The sequence below is a fragment of the Arachis hypogaea genome, chromosome 19 (assembly GCF_003086295.3).
Source record: "Arachis hypogaea cultivar Tifrunner chromosome 19, arahy.Tifrunner.gnm2.J5K5, whole genome shotgun sequence".
Taxonomy (NCBI): domain Eukaryota; kingdom Viridiplantae; phylum Streptophyta; class Magnoliopsida; order Fabales; family Fabaceae; genus Arachis; species Arachis hypogaea.
This window is the reverse complement of record NC_092054.1, coordinates 115,938,550-115,944,669: the sequence shown is the minus strand read 5'-3', so window position 1 is coordinate 115,944,669 and position 6,120 is coordinate 115,938,550. Positions and strand designations below refer to the sequence as shown.

At 39.6% G+C, this 6,120-nt stretch overlaps 1 non-coding gene across 1 annotated transcript; it reads left to right on the top strand.

Annotated features, from left to right (window-relative positions):
• The first annotated feature begins 4,036 nt into the window (after positions 1 to 4,036).
• On the top strand, positions 4,037 to 4,144 carry LOC112780527 (small nucleolar RNA R71). Its single transcript, XR_003191358.1, has one exon. It is a non-coding gene; the product is annotated as a small nucleolar RNA R71 (small nucleolar RNA).
• The last annotated feature ends 1,976 nt before the right edge of the window (positions 4,145 to 6,120 follow it).

The following is a 6,120-nucleotide window of genomic DNA, read 5'->3' as shown; positions in this document are numbered from 1 at the left end:
GGTATGGTTCGGCCATTATGGGTGGGTTTGGGAGGGAAAATAGTTTGAATTTGAATGGTGAGGGAGGTGGGGTTTTATGAAGGATGGATGTGAGTGGTGAAGAGAATGGTGGGATTTGATAAGTGAGGGGTTTTGGGGAAGAGGTATTGAGGTGATTGGTGAATGGGTGAAAAAGAGAGAGAGATGTGGGGTAGGTGGAGATCCTGTGGGGTCCACAGATCCTGAGGTGTCAAGGATTTCTCATCCCTGCACCAAGTGGCGTGCAAAACGCCCCTTTCTTCCAATCCTGGCGTTTAACGCCAGCTTCTTGCCCTTTTCTGGCGTTAAACACCAGTCTGGTGCCCATTTCTGGCGTTAAACGCCCAGAATGGTGCCAGACTGGGCGTTTAACGCCCATTCTGCTACCCTTACTGGCGTTTAAATGCCAGTAAGCTTCTCCTCCAGGGTGTTCTATTTTTCATTCTGTTTTTCAGTCTGTTTTTGCTTTTTCAATTATTTTTGTGACTTCACATGATCATCAACCTACAAAAAACAAAAGAAAATAGAAATTTAACATAGATAAGTAAAATTGGGTTGCCTCCCAACAAGCGCTTCTTTAATGTCAATAGCTTGACAGTGGGCTTTCATGGAGCCTCACAGATACTCAGAGCATGATAATGGCCTCTCAACACCAAACTTAGAGTTTGGTCGTGGCCTCCCAACACCAAACTTAGAGTTTGAATGTGGGGATTTTGTTTGACTCTGCATTGAGAGAAGCTTTTCATGCTTCTTCTCCATGATTACAGAGGGAGATCCTTGATCTTTAAACACAAGGGAGTCCTCATTCACTTGAAGGACTAATTCTCCTTTGTCAACATCAATTACAGCTTTTGCTGTGGCTAGGAATGGTCTGCCAAGGATGATGGATTCATCCATACACTTCCCAGTCTCTAGGATTATGAAATCAGTAGGGATGTAATGGTCTTCAACCTTTACAAAGACATCTTCTACAAGTCCATAAGCTCGTTTCCTTGAATTGTCTGCCATCTCTAATGAGATTCTTGCAGCTTGCACCTCAAAAATTCCTAGTTTCTCCATTACAGAGAGAGGCATCAGGTTTATGCTTGACCCTAGGTCACACAGAGCCTTTTCAAAGGTCATGGTGCCTATGGTACAAGGTATTGAGAACTTTCCAGGATCTTGTCTCTTCAGAGGTAATCTCTGCCTAGTCAAGTCATCCAGTTCTTTGATGAGCAATGGGGGTTCATCCTCCCAAGTCTCATTACCAAATAACTTGGCATTTAGCTTCATGATTGCTCCAAGGTACTTAGCAACTTGTTCTTCAGTAATATCTTCATCCTCTTCAGAGGAAGAATACTCATCAGAGCTCATGAATGGCAGAAGTAAATTCAATGGAATCTCTATGTTCTCAGTGTGAGCCTGATGAGCAGATAATTTATACGCTTTTTGGCATTATTTTTAGTATGTTTTTAGTAGAATCTAGTTACTTTTAGGTATATTTTCATTAGTTTTTATGTTAAATTCACATTTCTAGACTTTACTATGAGTTTGTGTGTTTTTCTGTAATTTCAGGTATTTTCCGGCTGAAATTGAGGGACTTGAGCAAAAATCAGATTCAGAGGTTGAAGAAGGACTGCTGATGCTGTTGGATTCTGACCTCCCTGCACTCAAAGTGGATTTTCTGGAGCTACAGAACTCGAAATGGCGCGCTTCTAATTGCGTTGGAAAGTAGACATCCAGAGCTTTCCAGCAATGTATAATAGTCCATACTTTGCCCAAGTTTAGACGATGCAAACTGGCGTTCAACGCCAGCTCTCTGCCCAATTCTGGCGTCCAGCGCCAGAAACAAGTTGCAAAGTGGAGTTCAACGTCCAAAATGGCACAAAAGGTGGCGTTCAACTCCAGGAATGACCTCTACACGTGTGACACTCAAGCTCAGCCCAAGCACACACCAAGTGGGCCCCAGAAGTGGATTTATGCATCAATTACTTACTTCTGTAAACCCTAGTAACTAGTTTATTATAAATAGGACTTTTTACTATTGTATTAGACATCTTTTGATCACTTTTAGATCTCTAGACCTCCATGGGAGGCTGGCCACTCGGCCATGCTTACCCTCTATTTCACTTATGTATTTTTCAACGGTAGAGTTTCTGCACTCCATAGATTAAGGTGTGGAGCTCTGCTGTTCTTCAAAGATTAATGCAAAGTACTACTGTTTTTCTATTCAATTTGACTTATTCTGCTTCTAAGATATTCATTCACACTTCAACCTGAATGTGATGAACGTGACAATCATCATCATTCCCTATGAGCGCGTGCCTGACAACCACTTCCGTTCTGCATTAGATTGAATGACTATCTCTTAGATCTCTTAATCAAAATCTTCGTGGTACAAGCTAGATTGATGGCGGTATTCATGAGAGTCCGGAAAGTCTAAACCTTGTCCGTGGTATTCCGAGTAGGACTCTGGGATTGAATGACTGTGACGAACTCAAAACTCGCGAGTGCTGGGCGTAGTGACAGACGCAAAAGGATAGTAAATCCTATTCCAGTATGATCGAGAACCTCCAAGATGATTAGCCATGCAGTGACAGCGCATTGGACCATTCTCACAGAGAGGAATAGGATGCAACCAACGACAAGGGTGATGCCTCCAGACGATTAGCCGTGCTGTGACAGAGCATTTGGACCATTTTCCCGAGAGAGATCGAAAGTAGCCATTGACACCGGTGACATCCTTACAAACAGCCAGCCATAGAAAGGAGTAAGACTGATTGGATGAAGACAGCAGGAAAGCAGAGGTTCAGAGGAACGAATGCATCTCCATACGCTTATCTGAAACTCTCACCAAGGATTTACATAAGTATTTCTATCCTTAGTTTATTGTTTATTTTTGAAAACCCCATTACTATTTTATATCCGCCTGACTGAGATTTACAAGGTGACCATAGCTTGCTTCATACCAACAATCTCCGTGGGATTCGACCCTTACTCACGTAAGGTATTACTTGGACGACCCAGTGCACTTGCTGGTTAGTTGTGCGAAGTTGTGAACCATGGTATTGGCATCATGTTTTTGGCACCATTACCAGGGAAAGAAAGAGCAATGAATTTTACATAATCAAAGTGTAATCACAATTTCGTACACCAGAGCCTCAGATTCCCATGGTTCCTCATTAGGGAACTCCTTGGAGGCCAGTGGACGTCCAGTGAGATCTTCCTCAGTGGCGATCACTGCCTCTTCCTCCTCTCCAGGTTCGGCCGTGTGGGTTATGGTGATGGCCTTGCACTCTCCTTTTGGATTCTCTTCTGTATTGCTTGGAAGAGCACTAGGAGGGAGTTCAGTAACCTTCTTGCTCAGCTGACCTACTTGTGCCTCCAAATTTCTAATGGAGGACCTTGTTTCGGTCATGAAACTTTGAGTGGTTTTAATTAGATCAGAGACTACAGTTGCTAATTCAGAGTGGCTCTGCTTAGAATTCTCTGTCTGTTGCTGAGAAGATGATGGAAAAGGTTTGCTATTGCTAAACCTGTTTCTTCCACCATTATTGTTATTGAAGCCTTGTTGAGGCCTCTGTTGGTCCTTCCATGAGAGATTTGGATGATTTCTCCATGAAGGATTATAGGTGTTTCCATAGGGTTCTCCCATGTAATTCACCTCTTCCATTGCTGGGTTCTCAGGATCATAAGCTTCTTCTTCAGATGAAGCTTCCTTAGTACTGCCTGGTGCAGCTTGCATTCCAGATAGAATTTGAGAAATCATATTGACTTACTGAGTCAATATTTTATTCTGAGCCAGTATGGCATTCAGAGTATCAATCTCAAGAACTCCTTTCTTCTGATTTGTCCCATTATTCACAGGGTTCCTTTCAGAAGTGTACATGAATTGGTTATTTGCAACCATCTCAATGAGCTCCTAAGCTTCTGCAGGCGTCTTCTTCAGATGAAGAGATCCTCCAGCAGAGCTGTCCAATGACATCTTGGACAGTTCAGACAGACCATCATAGAAGATACCTATGATGTTCCATTCTGAAAGCATGTCACAAGGGCACCTTCTGATTAATTGCTTGTATCTTTCCCAAGCTTCATAGAGGGATTCACCTTCCTTCTGTCTGAAGGTTTGGACTTCCACTCTAAGCTTACTCAATTTTTGAGGTGGAAAGAACTTTTCCAAGAAGGCATTGACTAGCTTTTCCCAAGAGTTCAGACTTTCTTTAGGTTGTGAATCCAACCATGTTCTAGCTCTGTCTCTTACAGCAAAGGGACAAAGCATAAGTCTATAGACCTCGGGATCAACCCCATTGGTCTTGACAGTGTCACAGATTTGTAAGAATTCAGCTAAGAACTGATGAGGATCTTCCAATGGAAGTCCATGAAACTTGCAATTCTGTTGCATTAGAGAAACTAATTGAGGCTTAAGCTCAAAGTTGTTTGCTCCAATGGCAGGGATCGAGATGCTTCTCCCATAGAAGCCAGGAGTAGGTGCAGTAAAGTCACCAAGCACCTTCCTTGCATTGTTGACATTGTTGTTGTTTTCGGCTGCTATGTCTTTTTCTTGTTTGAAAAGTTCTGTTAGGTCCTCTATAGAGAGTTGTACTTTAGCTTCTCTTAGCTTTCTCTTCAAGGTCCTTTCAGGTTTAGGATCAGCTTCAACAAGAATGCTTTTGTCCTTGCTTCTGCTCATATAAAAGAGAAGAGAACAAGAAAGTATGGAATCCTCTATGTCACAGTATAGGGATTCCTTGAAGTGTCAGAGGAAAAGAAAAATAGAAGGAGAAGGTAGAAAGAGAAGAATTTGAACTTATCAAGAGGGATAGAGTTCGAATTGTTGATAGTAGAGGAGTGTTAGTCCTTTAAATAGAAGGATGTGAGAAGAGGGGAAGAATTTTCGAAATTAAAGTAAAGGATTTTGAAATAATTAAAAGAAATTTTGAAAATTTGATTGATGATTTTTGAGAATTAAAGTTGGAAAAGAAATTAAGTGATTCTTGAAAAATATTTTTGAAATTAGAAATCAAAAAGATATGATTGAAAATTATTTTGAAAAAGATGTGATTAAGAAGATATGATTGAAAAGATATGGTTGTAAAAAGATATGATTGAAAGGATATAATTGAAAAACAATTTAAAAAGATTTGATTTTAAAATTAATGACTTGGCTAACAAGAAATTTAAAAGATATGATTCAGATATTAAACCTTTCTTAACAAGAAAGCAACATACTTGAAATTTTTGAATCAAATCATTAATTGTTAGCAAGTATTTTTGAAAATAGAAAAAAAATGGAAAAAAATTTATTTTGAAAAGATATGATTTGAAAAAGATTTGATTTTGAAAACTTATGAAAACTTGAAAAAAAATTGAATTAAAAACAAAATCTTCCCTCTTATGTCATCCTGGTGTTAAACGCCCAGAATGGTATCCATTCTGGCGTTTAACGCCCAAAATCCTACCCTTTTGGGCGTTTAACGCCCAGCCAGGTACCCTGGCTGGCATTTAAACGCCAGTTTTCCTTCTTCACTGGGCATTTTGAACGCCCAATTTTTTCTGTGTAATTCCTCTGCTGCATGTTCTGAATCTTCAATTCTCTGTTTTATTGACTTGAAAAGACATAATTTTGAAAAATTTTTGGATTTTTAATGGTGAGAAACAATCAAAATGCAATTAAACATGGAAAACTAAGATCAAATACATAATGCATGCAAGGCACCAAACTTAAAAGTTTGTATACTAAGGACTATAACAATTTGAAAATGCATGTAAGAAACAACAAAAGACACAAAACAAGAGAATTCAAAGATTAGAGCAAGGAAATCATCAAGAATAACTTGAAGATCAATGAAGAACATAATGCATGTAGTCGAAAAATGCAAGAAGAATAAAGACAGGCAATTGACACCAAACTTAAAAATTGATACTAGACTCTGATGCCAGGGCATTTTGGCCAGTTTCACTGACCTTTTCTTTACTGTTTTTAGGGTAGTTTCATGCATTTTCTTAGAAAATAAGCTCTTTTTGGGTAGATATTCACTTACATCTTGATTCAAGCATACATTGTGCACTTTACATGATTTCATGAGGATTTTGCATGAATTTGATGACAAATTGGATGTTGCA